Source organism: Heptranchias perlo, chromosome 27 (assembly GCF_035084215.1).
Source record: "Heptranchias perlo isolate sHepPer1 chromosome 27, sHepPer1.hap1, whole genome shotgun sequence".
NCBI lineage: Eukaryota > Metazoa > Chordata > Chondrichthyes > Hexanchiformes > Hexanchidae > Heptranchias > Heptranchias perlo.
Genome location: NC_090351.1, coordinates 10,575,777 through 10,591,971, shown reverse-complemented (window position 1 = coordinate 10,591,971; position 16,195 = coordinate 10,575,777). Strand labels below are relative to the sequence as shown.

The following is a 16,195-nucleotide window of genomic DNA, read 5'->3' as shown; positions in this document are numbered from 1 at the left end:
TGCTGGCAGTAAAACGAGCACAGTCCAAAAACAGAATAGGCTAAATTTCCCTCTGTGACCCTGCTTCAAATCGGGCAGAAACAGTGGGAAAATGAGGCACAGCGGCCTACAGCTGCCTCCTGGCCCTAACCTCATAGCTCATTCATCCAAGTCTTGTCCCCGCCAGGACCGCCACTGGGTGCCCCTTCCCCACCTGCTGTATGTAAATGCTCAGGATTCGGTCTCTCGTCCCTCCTGTCTGCCCTAGTTACCACCGCTCCCTGGGACCGCTTGATGGAAGGTGACAGTAGACCCAGGTAGCATCAGTAAAGGTTTCTGGTGGAGGGAGAGGACCAAGTAGAGGACTCGTCTCCCCCCATTTCTGCCTGAACACCTACCATCGTAGGCCTCAGTCTCAGCTGAAGCCAACAAAAACTGCAGCCTTGGCTCTTCTCCTCCTTTCACTGCTGTTCCACCTCTTCTAGAGCAGCAATGGCCGAAACTGGGAGGAACGGGAGTCAAAATCCAAGCCGTGCACTTACTGCTCTTTTTCCGCAGCCGTTTTAACACCACTGTTTTCTTGGGCGGTTGAGGCGCCCACCTGACTGAACAGCTATCAAATTTTCAGTCTGCACCGCATATAGCGAGGCGCGTTTGCGCTAACTCGATTTGCCTGCTTTACATGGTGGACGGTAAAAACATAATAGGTTGTGGCGATGAAATAACTCCCATAGTTGTTAGTGCGAACAGCTGATGGAGACTTCGGGCATTTTCAGTCTGCTGTTTACACTGTCAATTTGGAAATTGGAACACAAGATTCGGAACATGCAATTGACGCGCGGGTGGACAGAGCAGCACAGTTCTGCAACAAGCCCTTGAGCTGCATTCATTCCAATATACTGTCAAGCTCAACACATGAAACCATGGCGGCTGTAAAAGTGAAGCAAGAAGCTGCAGATCCTGTGGGTTTGGAAAACTGACTGACTGACTTGACAGCTTCAATCAGCCGTTCACACTGTTAACAACTACGGGAGACAATCGGAAAGTGGTGGCATCAGGCAGCTTCATGCATTCTGATTGAAGCTGCCTGAAGACCTGACTTTGCCTGAAATCAGCGGGGCTTTTAAATCGGTAAGTACTGAACTGCACGGGTAATACATTATTTGCAGCGCCTTTGTAATTGACTCCTACGGTAATGACAAACTGTCGGCACCATTTGCCCAATATAGGCTGTGATAAGCGGGAATGGTGTCAGCGATGGGGACGGTATGTACTTTCACAGGTCACATTAACTTTTGAGATGATGGGGAGTCAGTTCACACCCTGATGGTAGAATGGGTTTTCATTCAACATACCTGACAGGGGAGCTTAGCTGAATAGACAACACTGGTGTCACATAGTTCCATATCAAGGAGACCGCATTTCATTCAAGGTGGGAACTTTCATTAGCAGCTCAGCGAACAAATCCTTGACACACAGAGCTGAGGAAGGGACCAGAGGACAGTCTTTGTTCTCTCTATATCTCTGGTGAAAGCAGTCTAGAACAGAGAGAGAGCTTACCCTCTGGTTGGTCGAGGAGGATGAGGGACTCTAGACTGAGGCCTGAACACTTATGGCTTGTAAGAGAAAAGGTTAGTGCCAGTTAGTTCAGAGACTGCTAACTTGTGAGTTCAGCCCATAACAGGGGCAGAATTACATGTTTTGATATTTTATGACACAAGGAGTGGTAGGAAATAAATGTTTCTCACTAGAAAACTGTATTCATAGAATCATGGAAACACACAGCACAGAAGGTGGCCATTCGGCCCATTGTGCCTGTGGCGGCTCTTTGAAAGAGCTATCCAATTAGTGCTACTCCCCCACTCTTTCCCCATAGCCCTGCAAATAGTTCCTTTTCAAGTATATCCAATTCCCTTTTTAAAGTAACTATTTGAGTTACTACTAAAGTTACTATTTAAAGTTACTACTAAAGCTTCCACCATCCTTTCAGACAACGCATTCCAGATCATAATAATTCGCTGCGTAAAAAAAATTCTCATTGTGCCTCTGGTTCTTTTGCCAATTATCTTAAATCTGTGTGCTCTGATTACCGACTCTCCCTCCAGTGAAAACAATTTCTCCTCATTTACTCCATCAAAACCCCTCATAATCTTGAGCACCTCTTTTAAACCTCCCCTTAACCTTCTCTGTTCTAAAGAGAACAATCCCAGCATCTCTAGTCTCTCCACATAATTAAAGTCCCTTGTCCTTCATATTCTTTTCAATCATGTATTCAATGTAAAATAAGCCAGTTTGCTGGTTTACAATTGGCCTTTTCTCACTAGATTGCTTTTCAATCCACTATCTGGAAAGGCGGGAGAATGTATGTGGCGACATGTGTGAGATCACAGTGATCCCCGGGTCAAACTACTGTTTAACTAGATATTTGGCAGTAAAAATGTGCTCCAGATTGTAGGGACACGCAGTCCACTTACAGGAGTGACCAGTGATACTGTGGGACGGAAAATGATGCATCGCAAATCAGACACGTACATGAATTCCTAATCTGCACCCCCCAGCCTGCAATGTGCTGGGAGTGCTAAAGGTGAAAGTTTACCCCGACATCGTTCAGACGGGAACTGAGCAGAGTAGGACTTGAACCTATGTCTGTAACACTTGACTTCACGGAATCACTCAACACATCTGGATTTCCAAGTCCGATCTGGTTGTGTTTTATACTCACGAAGAGAAATGACTTTTGCTTTTCTTGTTCCTAAGAGTAAACTGCTGATGTGATGTCATTGTTGATTGATGTCATCGTGTTGTCTATTCTGAGTGCACAATTACCTCATAGATCCTTTGAAAAGAGATGTTGCTATTGGAGACAGCCTGGACTGTTCTGGTGGTGACACAAAGGCTCCCAGACACAGTGCAGGATGGCAGATGTTATTTAGCTATTTGATCACAATGCAGATCCTTTGCTGTGATGTAACACCAGCCATCTTTTAGGAAGTAGAGTAAATATAAAAGTAAAGGCTGCATATTTTATTAACAATGGACTATTGAGATGAATAGAACTTTGGTGATTTCAATTTATTTTGTGTTCCTGTGACCATTCCTTCTGCAGACATCAACCAGGGGAAAATTATCTAGATTAGAGAACTAACAGTTACAGAAATGCTAGCACAGGAATTCATTAGTACAGTAGGATTCTTCTACATTGTGTTAGTTGTAACAAAAACATTGACAGACTCCCTGTAATACCTACTGATGTTCCAACTTTTTATTTGTTCTCTTTTCCCTAACTGCCTGGTGATGTACATGATTTCTACAGCAGACAGGAGTCAGTATCAATCCCCGATTAATGTAAGGACTTGCACAACACCAGGTTATAGTCCAACAGTTTTATTTTAAATCACAAGCTTTCGGAGCTTACCTCCTTCATCAGGTGAGTTACACATTGTAACATAGTGTGATTTAAAATATATTAAAAAAAGCAGAGTCAGATCTACATTCCAATAAAATGATTACAGGGTTTTCATTGGGATCATTCACACAATCAGTAAACTGTTTCAAAGCTCCCTTCATTCTAGCCTGATCAATGTTGGCCTCTAAAAACTTTACGGGTTTATACAAATGTTTTAATCCGAAGAAAAATGAAAATGAATTGACTTCACACTGGTGCTTCTTAAATCAGTATTTTCAATATGTTACTCCCTCACAATATTTTTTAGATCTCATAAAAAGATAGAAATTGTAAAAATGTGTGTGGAAGCCTCATTAATGCTGGAGAGTGTCGTCAAATCAGAAAGAAGATTGCATCAAATAAATCACTGAGGAACCCAGTTCAGAATTTAGCAACCCTACTAAACATCTCTGATATATATTCTCATGAAGCAATTATCCATTGCCGTTATTGTGGCTGAAATGACAAGATTCCCTCCCTTAACAGAAATCGTTCCAATTTCTGAGTTCAGTTCTGTTCTAGCAAAGGACTCCGATGGTACCAGTTCATAATACATCTTGTAGTACAGATTTTCATCCGTTAGTTCAGGTGTAAAAGGGACGTATAAAGCAAACATCGCTGAGTACAAGTTGTAATCATAGGGGTTGGAGAACAGCACGGATAACTGGTAACAACCAAACGTGTAGGTCAGCAACCCAACGCTTCCACGAGCTGTGCCTGAAGTCCTAACAAACAGAGCATCTCCTTTCTTCCCAGGGTTGATCAAGGGTGTTGGTAAACTGCATATATAACCACTGTAAAGATAAGTCCTATAAAAAACATATTACATGTAGCGCATTAAGGAAAGGTTTATCCCAAGTTCTGAAATCATGTCTTCTAGTTTCCAACCTGTGAAGGATTACTCTCTAAAGAAAGCTTGAATTCTTGGGAATAGATGGTCACGAGTACAACATCAATAATAACCAAAACTGCATTGGAAAAAAATCAGCCTGGAAATTACACTGTACGATATTATCCTCAGTGCATTCATATCAAATTAGTCTGTCTGCTTTATTTTGAACTGGTTAGCACCTCCATTAAAACAAGGGCAAAGATACACGTTAAATGTTTAAGCAATAACATTTCAACTTGTAATTCACAGGCTGTCAATGATTACATTTTTGTTTATGATTTTAAACAGAGTGCTGTGCTGCCACCTCAACATGGAGCAGCTGGACAGACTGCAGTCGTGGGTCCCACTTGTCCCATTCCATGGGCTGCCTGACAGAAGTTAGAGGGATACAATGATGTCTGTCATTCGCCCCACAATTGGTGGTGGCCTTCAGGCGTCTAGGCCCTGTGATCTGGCATTTCTTCCGCAAACCTCTCCGACTCTCTCTCCTCTTTAAGACCCTCCTTAAAACCCACCTTTTTGACCAAGCTTTTAGTCACCCCCTCCTAGTATTTCCTTCTTTGGCTCGGTGTCAATTTGTACCTGACTCCGCTCCAGTGAGGCTCCTTGGGATGTTTTCCTACGTTAAAGGCGTTACATAAATGCAAATTGTTGTTGTCAATCTAGTGGGTGTGGAAGGAGTTGAGGCCAGCTGAGGCAGGAACGTTACAGAGCAACTCATGAAGATGTTTACAGAATCAAAGACTTTTTCAAAGCAGTCTGCAGGATGAAGGTACACCCTTGTTTTAAAAAAAACCCGGAACCATACTAGATCTTAAACAATAACGTACAGGATAGATGCATTTCAGGGGAAGCTAGATGAACACATGAGGGAGAAAGGAATAGAAGGATATGCTGATAGGGTTAAATGAAGAGGGGTGGGAAAGAGGCTCAAGTGGAGCATAAACACCAGCACAGACTAGTTGCGCCGACTGGCCTGTTTCTGTGCTGTACATTCGATGCAATTCTATGTTATATGTAATTCTTTGTAGCAGAACTTGGGACAACTTACTACCACAGCACATGGTGTATTTATTAGCAAAGCCATCAAGAAAGCTCCAGTTTAATGTTCTCCTGTGACTTCCTTTGTTAAACAATTTTCAGTGCATTCTGTTGCATTTTTCTGAGTGTGGCTCAAAACTGTAATTGTACACATGCCGAGTGCCTTATCATCTTTCTCCCTACATTTTCCCTCTCCTTCCTGATGGTGTGGGCGTTTGCGAGGGTATAAGAACATAAGAACATAAGAAATAGGAGCAGGAGTAGGCCAATCGGCCCCTCGAGCCTGCTCCGCCATTCAATAAGATCATGGCTGATCTGATCCCAACCTCAAATCTAAATTCATGTCCAATTTCCTGCCCGCTCCCCATAACCCCTAATTCCCTTTACTTCTAGGAAACTGTCTATTTCTGTTTTAAATTTATTTAATGATGTAGCTTCCACAGCTTCCTGGGACAGCAAATTCCACAGACCTACTACCCTCTGAGTGAAGAAGTTTCTCCTCATCTCAGTTTTGAAAGAGCAGCCCCTTATTCTAAGATTATGCCCCCTAGTTCTAGTTTCACCCAATCCTTGGGAACATCCTTACCGCATCCACCCAATCAAGCCCCTTCACAATCTTATATGTTTCAATAAGATCGCCTCTCATTCTTCTGAACTCCAATGAGTAGAGTCCCAATCTACTCAACCTCTCCTCATATGTCCACCCCCTCATCCCCGGGATTAACCGAGTGAACCTTCTTTGTACTGCCTCGAGAGCAAGTATGTCTTTTCTTAAGTATGGACACCAAAACTGTATGCAGTATTCCAGGTGCAGTCTCACCAATACCTTATATAACTGCAGCAATACCTCCCTGTTTTTATATTCCATCCCCCTAGCAATAAAAGCCAACATTCCGTTGGCCTTCTTGATCACCTGCTGCACCTGCATACTAACTTTTTGATTTTCTTGCACTAGGACCCCCAGATCCCTTTGTACTGCAGTACTTTCCAGTTTCTCGCCATTAAGATAATAACTTGCTCTCTGATTTTTCCTGCCAAAGTGCATAACCTCACATTTTCCAATATTTTATTGCATCTGCCAAATCTCCGCCCACTCACCCAGCCTGTCTATATCCCCCTGCAGGCTTTTTATGTCCTCCTCACTCTCTACTTTCCCTCCCATCTTTGTATCATCTGCAAACTTTGATATGTTACACTCGGTCCCCTCCTCCAAATCGTTAATATAGATTGTGAAGAGTTGGGGACCCAGCACCGACCCCTGCGGAACACCACTGGCTACTGGTTGCCAGTCCGAGAATGAACCATTTATCCCAACTCTCTGCTTCCTGTTAGATAACCAATTCTCCACCTATGCCAGAATATTACCCCCAATCCAGTGATTTTTTATCTTGAGCAATAATCTTTTATGTGGCACCTTGTCGAATGCCTTCTGGAAGTCTAAATACACTACGTCCACCGGTTCCCCTTTATCCACCCTGTACGTTATGTCCTCAAAGAACTCAAGCAAATTTGCCAGACATGACTTCCCCTTCGTAAAGCCATGCTGACTTTGTCCTATTAAATTATGTTTATCCAAATGTTCTGCTACTGTCTCCTTAATAATAGACTCCAAAATTTTACCCACCACAGATGTTAGGTTAACTGGTCTATAATTTCCAGCCTTCTGCCTACTACCCTTTTATGGTATGGCTCCACGGTTGCAGATTACCCTTTGGTATCTGGCCCAAGTGGCCCTTCATCATGTGTGAGTCTAGACAGTGAGTGTCGGCAGGCTATTCTACAGTCGCATGGCATCTGAGGCACATCACAGTCACACTCCAGCTTTACACCACCACAATGCTGGGTACGGCTTTAATGTAAAATTACTAAAACCAGTTTGGACATTTGTGAGGCCGATTCCCCGACTGGGCGTTCCCAGTATTGAGCAGTGCTTTCAGGCAACACTGATTGGGAAATCGCGGGCCCCTCATTTGCCTGGCACACGTGATCACACCTTTGAATACTTACGCAGGTGTGGTGAAGAATTGGTTGTTGCAGTTGTTAGTGATGTTAATCTCAACACTTCTGTTAAATTCACATGGTGGTGCAGACATTCTGTAAAATCAGACCTAAAGAGATTCATTTAACAGAATTAATTCCAAAATTTAAAAAATGCAAAATAGCTATAGCAGTAAATAAATAGCAATATTTCACTCACTTTTTTTAGGTTCCATTGAATTCAGTAAAGTTTAAATGCTATCATGAGTTGTGATATGTTCCAGGTTGATTACACACAGAGTTCTATTTGAAAACCCATGCGTTACATAGCACTTGCAGTTACCTACAGTGAGGATCTCACAAACCTTCAGGATACTGAGAGTTAACATAGTTGGGTTCTCTTCCTGGGTACAGGCGGTTTGAATGGTCAAGAAGGATAGGTTAGGGGGCTTGCTGTTAACGGCATGGTTTGTGTTTTTGCAGGATTTGGGGTATTGTAATGGACAATGGGGGCCTGGGATTCATAGTTAACAAAAGGGATTTAATTGTCTAAGGAAGCCTTTCCACCTTCTACAAGGCACAAGTCAGGAGTGTGATGGAATACTCTCCATTTGCCTGGACGAGTGCAGCTCCAACAACACTCAAGAAGCTTGACACCATCCAGGATAAAGCAGCCCGCTTGATTGGCACCCCATCCACCACCCTAAACATTCACTTCCTTCATCACTGGCGCACTGTGGCTGCAGTGTGTACCATCCACAGGATGCACTGCAGCAACTCGCCATGGCTTCTTCGACAGTACCTCCCAAACCCACGACCTCTACCACCTAGAAGGACAAGGGCAGCAGGCACATGGGAACAACACCACCTGCACGTTCCCCTCCAAGTCACACACCATCCCGACTTGGAAATATATCGCCAGTCCTTCATCGTCGCTGGGTCAAAATCCTGGAACTCCCTTCCTAACAACACTGTAGGAGAACCATCACCACACGGACTGCAGCGGTTCAAGAAGGCGGCTCACCACCACCTTCTCAAGGGCAATTAAGGATGGCAATAAATGCTGGCCTCGCCAGCGATGTCCACATCCCATGAACGAATAAAAAAAAATTTGACCTGACTCCAATTGATACTTTATTACCTTCACACAAGGATCAACATTAGTAAACCTAGAAGTAAAGGGAATTAGGGGTTACGGGAAGCGGGCAGGAAATTGGACATGAATTTAGATTTGAGGTTAGGATCAGATCAGCCATGATCTTATTGAATGGCAGAGCAGGCTCGAGGGGCCGATTGGCCTACTCCTGCTCCTATTTCTTATGTTCTTATGTTCTTATTAACATATGCCAGTGTCTAAGCAGTTGATATCAGTCGAGAACAAGAATTATATTACCCATTGCGATCTGGGTAGAAGGTGTGTCCGCTTCTCACTCCTCTTGCTTCTACACTAACAAAAGTCTCAGACTCCTCCAGTTATTCCCCAATAAAACAGAACTGCGGCAAAATTCATCCAATCAAGTGTTCCCCAAAACAGCACGTACTTGTCCAGATCGGACAGGACCTTGTAACCCCCTTATCTCTCCTTATTCTTAGCACACTGTTTCTTAATTCCTGCAGTTGGTGTACATGTATGCTCAAGCTGTCAGGAAATGCGTCAATGCCAGATTCATCAGCCGCACTCAGAAGACAGTCCAGAATGTCACCCGAGCACAACGCAACGCCATCAACGCTCTCAAGACCAACCGCAACATCGTCATCAAACCAGCGGACAAAGGAGGAGCCATAGTCATACAGAACAGAACAGACTATTGCAAAGAAGCATACCGACAACTGGACAACCAGGAACACTACAGACGGTTACCCGCAGATCCGACCAAAGAACACACCCACCAGCTCAACAAACTGATCAAGACCTTCGATCTAGACCTTCAAAGCATCCTACGCATTCTCATCCCACGTAATCCCCGCGTGGGAGACTTCTACTGCCTCCCAAAGATACACAAAGCCAACACACCCGGACGTCCCATCGTATCAGGCAACGGAACCCTGTGTGAGAACCTCTCTGGATACATCGAGGGCATCCTGAAACCCATCGTACAGGGAACCCCCAGCTTCTGTCGTGACACTACAGACTTCCTACAAAAACTCAGTACCCACGGACCAGTTGAACCAGGAACACTTCTCACCACGATGGACGTCTCGGCACTATACACCAGTATCCCCCACGATGACGGCATCGCTGCGACAGCATCAATACTCAACACCAACAACAGCCAATCTCCGGAAGCCATCCTACAACTCATCCGCTTCATCCTGGATCACAATGTCTTCACCTTCGATAACCAGTTCTTTACCCAAACACACGGAACAGCCATGGGGACCAAATTCGCACCCCAATACGCCAACATTTTCATGCACAAGTTCGAGCAGGACTTCTTCACTGCACAAGACCTCCAACCAACACTATACACCAGATACATCGACGACATTTTCTTTCTATGGACCCACGGCAAGGAATCACTAAAGAGACTACACGATAACATCAACAAGTTCCATCCCACCATCAAGCTCACCATGGACTACTCCTCAGAATCAGTTTATTTCTTGGACACACGAATCTCCATCAAAGACGGGCACCTCAGCACCTCACTCTACCGCAAGCCCACGGACAACCTCACGATGCTCCACTTTTCCAGCTTCCACCCTAACCACGTCAAAGAGGCCATCCCCTATGGACAGGCCCTGCGAATACACAGGGTCTGCTCAGACGAGGAGGAACGCGGGACGCAACCAACAGAGTACCCTTTGTCGTCCAGTACTTCCCCGGAGCGGAGAAACTACGCCATGTTCTCCGCAGCCTTCAACATGTCATCAATGAGGACAAATACCTCGCTATGGCCATCCCCACACCTCCACTACTCGCCTTTAAACAGCCACCCAACCTCAAACAGACCATCGTTCGCAGCAAACTACCTAGCTTTCAAGAGAACAGCGTCCACGACGCCACACAACCCTGCCACGGTAACCTCTGCAAGACATGCCAGATCATCGACACAGATACCACCATCACACGAGATGACACCACCCACCAGGTGCATGGTTCATACTCCTGTGACTCGGCCAACGTTGTCTACCTCATACGTTGCAGGAAAGGATGCCCCAGAGCATGGTACATTGGCGAGACCATGCAGACGCTGCGACAACGGATGAACGGACACCGCGCAACAATCGCCAAACAGGAGGGTTCCCTCCCAGTCGGGGAACACTTCAGCAGTCATGGACATTCATCCACCGACCTTCGGGTAAGCGTACTCCAAGGCGGCCTTCGAGACACACGACAACGCAAAATCGTCGAGCAGAAATTGATAGCCAAGTTCCGCACCCATGAGGACGGCCTCAACCGGGATCTTGGGTTCATGTCACGCTACACGTTACCCCACCAGCGAACAAATGTTATCTGTTTTTAATATAATGGGTCATTTGCTGGCTCTCTCTGCCTTCCGGATGTTTCTGCCTCTCTCTGTGTTTTTTTTTCTCTGTTTTTTTTCCCTGTTTGTTTTTTTGTTGAATGTGTATTCGGGGGTTCTGCAGGTAACACCTCTCTGTCTGAACACGGTGATTGCCTTGGCAACGGGCAGTTGCAGGGGCAGTCTGTAAACACCATGTATTGTTCAATATGTATAAATGCGTAGGCTTCAAGGAGCTCTTGAAACATTTGCCTGAGGAAGGAGAAAATCTCCGAAAGCTTGTGAATTTAAAATAAAATTGCTGGACTATAACTTGGTGTTGTAAAATTGTTTACGATAATCCTATAGGCCTTGAAGCTAACAGGAGTTCTAACTAGCTTCAGCATTCTAGTATGTCTGAAGGAGTGAAGCTACCATTGTGTTCTTACCTTCCCCCCCCCTCCCCCCCTCAGCTTGCAATAACAGGATGTTCGTGGGCTATTATTCATCCTGCAGCCTCAGCAAATTAATTCAAAAGCAGTCTATCGGGTGACGCAGTAATTTCAGCTAAAGCTTTGTCTATTTAACCCTTTCAGGCCTGGTTCCCCATAATATCTTCCAAACCTCTATTTCCTTACATATGCCAGGATTTCAACACACTCCACAAAAACACAACCAGTCCTTAAATAGCCTTAGTAGAGTTTGGCATGAACATCAGAGGCATGATGTTGAAACTGAATAGCAGCCTGTCCCGAATGTCAGGAAGATTAGTGTCAGAGGGCTCAGCCAAAGTCAGTGGGCCCTCCCCGTCACAGTGCAAGACTGTCCCTCATCCCGATATCCTACCATCAGCATGCAGCACTTATCCTTCCACCATCCCCTCTAAACACATTGAACACAAGCCCAGCAACTCTCCACTATCCCCTCTGAACACAAGCCCAGCAACTCTCCAGTATCCCCTCTGAACACAAGCCCAGCATCTCTCCGCCTTCCCCTCTGAACACAAGCCCAGCATCTCTCCGCCATCCCCTCTGAACACAAGCCCAGCAACTCTCCGCCATCCCCTCTGAACACAAGCCCAGCAACTCTCCGCCTTCCCCTCTGAACACAAGCCCAGCAACTCTCCACTATCCCCTCTGAACACAAGCCCAGCAACTCTCCGCCTTCCCCTCTGAACACAAGCCCAGCATCTCTCCGCCTTCCCCTCTGAACACAAGCCCAGCAACTCTCCGCCTTCCCCTCTGAACACAAGCCCAGCAACTCTCCGCCATCCCCTCTGAACACAAGCCCAGCAACTCTCCGCCTTCCCCTCTGAACACAAGCCCAGCATCTCTCCGCCTTCCCCTCTGAACACAAGCCCAGCATCTCTCCGCCTTCCCCTCTGAACACAAGCCCAGCAACTCTCCACTATCCCCTCTGAACACAAGCCCAGCAACTCTCCACCTTCCCCTCTGAACACAAGCCCAGCAACTCTCCACTATCCCCTCTGAACACAAGCCCAGCAACTCTCCACTATCCCCTCTGAACACAAGCCCAGCAACTCTCCAGTATCCCCTCTGAACACAAGCCCAGCAACTCTCCGCCTTCCCCTCTGAACACAAGCCCAGCATCTCCCCGCCTTCCCCTCTGAACACAAGCCCAGCAACTCTCCGCCTTCCCCTCTGAACACAAGCCCAGCATCTCTCCGCCATCCCCTCTGAACACAAGCCCAGCAACTCTCCACTATCCCCTCTGAACACAAGCCCAGCAACTCTCCAGTATCCCCTCTGAACACAAGCCCAGCAACTCTCCGCCTTCCCCTCTGAACACAAGCCCAGCATCTCTCCGCCATCCCCTCTGAACACAAGCCCAGCAACTCTCCGCCATCCCCTCTGAACACAAGCCCAGCAACTCTCCGCCTTCCCCTCTGAACACAAGCCCAGCAACTCTCCACTATCCCCTCTGAACACAAGCCCAGCAACTCTCCGCCTTCCCCTCTGAACACAAGCCCAGCATCTCTCCGCCTTCCCCTCTGAACACAAGCCCAGCAACTCTCCGCCTTCCCCTCTGAACACAAGCCCAGCAACTCTCCGCCATCCCCTCTGAACACAAGCCCAGCAACTCTCCGCCTTCCCCTCTGAACACAAGCCCAGCATCTCTCCGCCTTCCCCTCTGAACACAAGCCCAGCATCTCTTCGCCTTCCCCTCTGAACACAAGCCCAGCAACTCTCCACTATCCCCTCTGAACACAAGCCCAGCAACTCTCCAGTATCCCCTCTGAACACAAGCCCAGCAACTCTCCACTATCCCCTCTGAACACAAGCCCAGCAACTCTCCAGTATCCCCTCTGAACACAAGCCCAGCAACTCTCCGCCTTCCCCTCTGAACACAAGCCCAGCATCTCTCCGCCTTCCCCTCTGAACACAAGCCCAGCATCTCTCCGCCATCCCCTCTGAACACAAGCCCAGCAACTCTCCGCCATCCCCTCTGAACACAAGCCCAGCAACTCTCCGCCTTCCCCTCTGAACACAAGCCCAGCAACTCTCCACTATCCCCTCTGAACACAAGCCCAGCAACTCTCCGCCTTCCCCTCTGAACACAAGCCCAGCATCTCTCCGCCTTCCCCTCTGAACACAAGCCCAGCAACTCTCCGCCTTCCCCTCTGAACACAAGCCCAGCAACACTCCACCTTCCCCTCTGAACACAAGCCCAGCATCTCTCCGCCTTCCCCTCTGAACACAAGCCCAGCAACTCTCCGCCATCCCCTCTGAACACAAGCCCAGCAACTCTCCACTATCCCCTCTGAACACAAGCCCAGCAACTCTCCACTATCCCCTCTGAACACAAGCCCAGCAACTCTCCACTATCCCCTCTGAACACAAGCCCAGCAACTCTCCGCCTTCCCCTCTGAACACAAGCCCAGCAACTCTCCGCCATCCCCTCTGAACACAAGCCCAGCAACTCTCCGCCTTCCCCTCTGAACACAAGCCCAGCAACTCTCCGCCATCCCCTCTGAACACAAGCCCAGCAACTCTCCACTATCCCCTCTGAACACAAGCCCAGCAACTCTCCGCCTTCCCCTCTGAACACAAGCCCAGCAACTCTCCGCCTTCCCCACTGAACACAAGCCCAGCAACTCTCCGCCATCCCCTCTGAACACAAGCCCAGCAACTCTCCACTATCCCCTCTGAACACAAGCACAGCAACTCTCCGCCATCCCCTCTGAACACAAGCCCAGCAACTCTCCGCCATCCCCTCTGAACACAAGCCCAGCAACTCTCCGCCATCCCCTCTGAACACAAGCCCAGCAACTCTCCACTATCCCCTCTGAACACAAGCACAGCAACTCTCCGCCATCCCCTCTGAACACAAGCCCAGCAACTCTCCGCCTTCCCCTCTGAACACAAGCCCAGCAACTCTCCGCCTTCCCCACTGAACACAAGCCCAGCAACTCTCCGCCATCCCCTCTGAACACAAGCCCAGCAACTCTCCACTATCCCCTCTGAACACAAGCACAGCAACTCTCCGCCATCCCCTCTGAACACAAGCCCAGCAACTCTCCGCCATCCCCTCTGAACACAAGCCCAGCAACTCTCCGCCATCCCCTCTGAACACAAGCACAGCAACTCTCCGCCTTCCCCTCTGAACACAAGCCCAGCAACTCTCCACTATCTCCTCTGAACACAAGCCCAGCAACTCTCCACTATCCCCTCTGAACACAAGCCCAGCAACTCTCCACTATCCCCTCTGAACACAAGCCCAGCAACTCTCCACTATCCCCTCTGAACACAAGCCCAGCAACTCTCCACTATCCCCTCTGAACACAAGCCCAGCAACTCTCCACTATCCCTCTGAACACAAGCCCAGCAACTCTCCGCCTTCCCCTCTGAACACAAGCCCAGCAACTCTCCACTATCCCCTCTGAACACAAGCCCAGCAACTCTCCGCCATCCCCTCTGAACACAAGCCCAGCAACTCTCCGCCATCCCCTCTGAACACAAGCCCAGCAACTCTCCGCCTTCCCCTCTGAACACAAGCCCAGCAACTCTCCGCCTTCCCCTCTGAACACAAGCCCAGCAACTCTCCGCCTTCCCCTCTGAACACAAGCCCAGCAACTCTCCGCCATCCCCTCTGAACACAAGCCCAGCAACTCTCCGCCTTCCCCTCTGAACACAAGCCCAGCAACTCTCCGCCTTCCCCTCTGAACACAAGCTCTCCCACATTCAACACAAGTCCCATGCATCAGTTTACAATCCAATGCCGTTCTTCCCTTAGGATGTCACTCCCTTAATTCAGGGTCTGTTTTACGGCAGAGAGCCGCTTCTTTATTCTGGACTGGGTTTACTTTGCGTGTGCGGACCTTTCTTCCATGAGAAGAGACTGCACCCGCGCAGAAAACCGATGGCAAAGCGGCTTCGGACAACAGGGAAGGAAACTGCAGCATAAAGGAGAGAGAAAAAACACTATGGGAGAAAAGTGTTGCGCTCATTTTTTAAAAAAAGAAAAGCAAAGGACAGTCACAGAGAGAGGGCTCACTTTAGTCTGGCTGGAAGACCAATTTGAAGGCAGGCTGCTCAGACTCACTTCAGTATTGCAAAGCTCCAAAGTACTCAAATCTTAGCTGTTGGTCTTTTGCGATCTCCACACTCCCTATTGCAATTGCTGTGACCACTATTGCAGTTGACACGCCTCCTCGCACTTAAAAAAAAACTTCAGCATTTTAAACTGTTTCGTGCTGCAACGCAACTATGTTGAGACAGTTCACATTACATTGCACCAAGTTTACATGCACAAAACCGTGAGATACTCAACCTGAACAGGAATATTTATTGCACTAATTCAACTTATTTTACTAAAAGGGCACCGAACTATCAAGACACTGTTGACTTTCATGATTTTCTAATTTTTCAACAATCCGCTCTTATTTTTAATAACAAACTAATCAGACTACCATCTAGTCAGGTTTAAAATGTAATATGTCATCATTTAAACACCATGGAGCTGATTTTCCACTCCCAATCTGCCCAGTCGGCAGGGGTCAATTTCCCCCTCTGCTGGGATTCTCTGCCGGACTGTCCAGGTTTGAAGTCATGGGAGTTTCTTGTTGATTTGACGCTATCCTGTCGATAAGAATCAGCAGCATAGTTAATGGATTATGCCCTCAGGTATCTCCTCCATCGATTTCCCCATGGCCTTGGCTGTGATGTTTGCTGCCAGGTGGCAAAGCTTAGAAAGACATAAAGAACTTGCATTTAAATAACGCCTTTCACACCTCAAGACGCCCCAAGCACTTTACAGCCAATGAAGTACTTTTGAAATGTATGAAATACAGCAGCCAATTTCTGCACAGCAAGGTCCCACAAACAGCAATGAGATAAGGAACGGAGTGTCTTGTGGCCAAATTTGCTGATGGTACAAAGATAGGTGGAAAAGCAA

General features: G+C 47.4%; 1 long non-coding RNA gene across 1 annotated transcript; it reads right to left on the bottom strand.

Annotated features, from left to right (window-relative positions):
• Nucleotides 1-3,347: 3,347 nt before the first annotated feature.
• On the bottom strand, nucleotides 3,348-15,446 carry LOC137344393 (uncharacterized). Its single transcript, XR_010968344.1, has 3 exons — nucleotides 15,296-15,446; nucleotides 7,365-7,465; nucleotides 3,348-4,233 (listed from the first exon to the last, which is right to left on the bottom strand). It is a non-coding gene; the product is annotated as an uncharacterized lncRNA (long non-coding RNA).
• Between the last annotated feature and the right edge of the window lie 749 nt (nucleotides 15,447-16,195).